This window comes from Chanos chanos, chromosome 2 (assembly GCF_902362185.1).
Source record: "Chanos chanos chromosome 2, fChaCha1.1, whole genome shotgun sequence".
In the NCBI taxonomy this organism is placed as follows: domain Eukaryota; kingdom Metazoa; phylum Chordata; class Actinopteri; order Gonorynchiformes; family Chanidae; genus Chanos; species Chanos chanos.
Window position 1 is genome coordinate 55,611,272 of NC_044496.1, and position 2,961 is coordinate 55,614,232.

Consider the following 2,961-nt stretch of genomic DNA (forward strand, 5'->3'; position numbering starts at 1 on the left):
GGCACGGCTGGTAGACTGTCTGAACTGTGGGAAGCTTCACCGGTTCAAAGCGACAGTTTGCTGCAGCAGCTCTGCATCTATGATCCCTGTAGTCACAGAAAAGAGCGTGCACATTCACGACAGGCTGGTCTATTAGGATGCACTTCTCTATGACATTCAATTAAGCAACAGGGCATGAGAGGCCAGCCGTGGCGTGGCACATTGTCAAAGCGCAGAGGCATGGCATGTAGCAGATGTATCTTTTTACAGATGACAAATTAGCATGTTAATGAAAAGTCTACTGAGCACTTTATATTTCACATGCAAGTGTAGATTGGTATACCTTCAAAACCAATTACCTTTGCGGCTACACGGACACGCATGCCACATGGCATGGAAAAAATCATTTCTTTTAAAATCACATGACGGCTAAGCAAAGCCTTGCTTGTTCTGTTTCACGTGTTCACCCAGCACGTTATCAATTATTAATCATGTTATCATTCATGTTAATTGTTATTACACAAAAAAATAAACCATTAGGTAGTAGTAATTCAGCAAATAGTCAATTTAAAAATATTATTTCATCATGAAGGAACACATTTCGGTATTAGTTCATGACACATTACATAACCACCATGTTATACTTCAACTTGTTTCAAGCATCCCGCATCCCACGTGTTTCTGGAGTATCGATCAGTGTAATGAATTCTGCTGCTACTGTGTGAAAAGTGTAGCTACTATGAGACCCAACAAGGTACGCATAACATCACGCCAAATTAGCCTTTCAGTATCTCCAAGGACGTAGGTCGAGACCTCTGCAGAAATATATGGTCCTAGATATCCTATCATCTGGAAAAGCAATCAGAAGCCCTTAAGATAAACACTGTTCCCCAATCAGTTTTCAATGAACTTTGACTTGGCCCTCATTGTTCTTCTCAGGCCATGCTCACAATCAGTGCAGATATAGAAAGCACTTATAAAAAAAAAAAAGACCTCATTAAAAGTAGTTTCCGTCTTTATATCTAACAACAAAAGAGATACCAAACAAAATCTAATCAATCAAACAAAAGTTAATCAATAGCCAATAAAATAACAGCAATTAAAAAACAAAAAAAAAACAGCAGCTTTGCTCTGTAAGTATGCTCAGTGACAAAGTGACTATATATCTCAGTCACATGAATTAAGTATTGTTTTCATTTATTTATTTTACAGGTATGAAAGGAAAAGTAAAACGCTAAGAACAAAACCACACAAGTTAGGGCAAGGACGTTCTGACCACATTACAGCAACAGTCGGGTGGCGATGCAGTAGCCTACTAGTTTGGATATTTTGAAGGTGATTACTGAAGCATCTTATATCTGACTGCATTAAAAGCTCCATTAATAGCAAACACGATTTTCTTGAACTTTTATTATTTATTTGTTTGACTGACGTGACAGAGGTTTCATAGAACATCGGAGGAGAAGCGTTTGAAGCACTGACGTTGGGGAAGCTGCGTTACTTCTTCAAAAGGCTACCTTGCAAAATATAGCTTTACACCATACTAAGCATATTCACATTGAGAAGAAAAAAAAAAATAACAGACATTCCATATTGATCATAGTCACAAGGCCCTCAGCGAGTTAGGTAGAACTGCAAGGGTTTATAGTCAGTTATAATAACGTGCTCATTAATTCAAAGGATTTTTGACTAAACATTTTTTTTTTGCTAAAATCGCATTCACCTACAACTGAACCATGAAATAAATACTGTGTTTCTAGGCGGGCGCCCATGGTCCTCTCTCACTCAACCCCACAAGGTGGGTTACTCGGGCATAATCTCATTACCGCTTTATCACACAGTTTCATTTTATCTGATTCAATCTAAGTACAAAACAGTAAATAGATGCAACAGCAGCCGTCCTGCCCCCGAATAATTCTCGAGTGCTGAAAATGTCTTTAAAAATCTTGAAAAATTACAGTTTCACTTTACTACCTCGTTGAAACCGGTTACGACTTCCAACCACTCTGAATAATCAGTAATATTTCCCTTTAGCTCAACTGAGGTTGGCGAGTACAGAGGTACAGTACTCCATCTATTTACTGAGAGAGCACATAACAGTTAGCCACTTGGATTCATTCAGTGAGATTCTGTTTACTTACCGTAAGCACGGCAGCTGTTTCCAGGACGCTGTGTATAAGTGGACTAGAGAAAGCTCCGGACGATGTGTATTCTGCAGCTGGACGACATACTGACACCTTTTAAAATTTCGGTTTCTAAGCACCTCACCGAATCCACTCCCATACACTGTCACTAACAGGATGTTGACTCGCGCTTCCTACACAGAGTAGCATTTGATCACATGATCGACTCAACACCGGTCAGCTGATAGCGCCGACAGTTCGTTTACTTGGCATCGATAAAAAAGGCCGGTATCGATGACACTCCTGTTCTACCCTTTGATATTTAAGTCGGCGTGTGATTAATTCTAGTATGTGCCTCAGATGAAAGTATGAAAGAAGGGCAATTCGCACTACGAACTGCACTACAACAGAACATTGCTGTGTTGCATGACGTTACAATTGTTGCCGCGATTTCGGTTGTAGCTCTTCAAAACAACGCCGCTGTTGTCTTCCTCACGCGACGGATTCTGTAATAATGATCCCTCGAATTCAGATGTGTGTAGGCCTACTGTTTGATTCAGTTGCAGTTCAGGTTGCACCCATAAGTAGTTCAGAAAATTAGGGAGAAACTGAAAGTTATTTGATCATTAGGGAGCGTCACCAAGGCATCAATCAAAATCCACAAAACAAAACAAAAGACAAAACAAAAGATCAGAAAGAAATTACACAGGAAAAACAACTATTTTTGCTGTCGGCGAAGATGTCAACACGAGCCAAATGTGAATGTAAATTCAAGCCCAAACAAGTCAGGAACGTTTCTATAACTTGCAGACAATCCCTTAAACCACTCAATCGTCATCAGCTACCCTGGTTGAGCGCA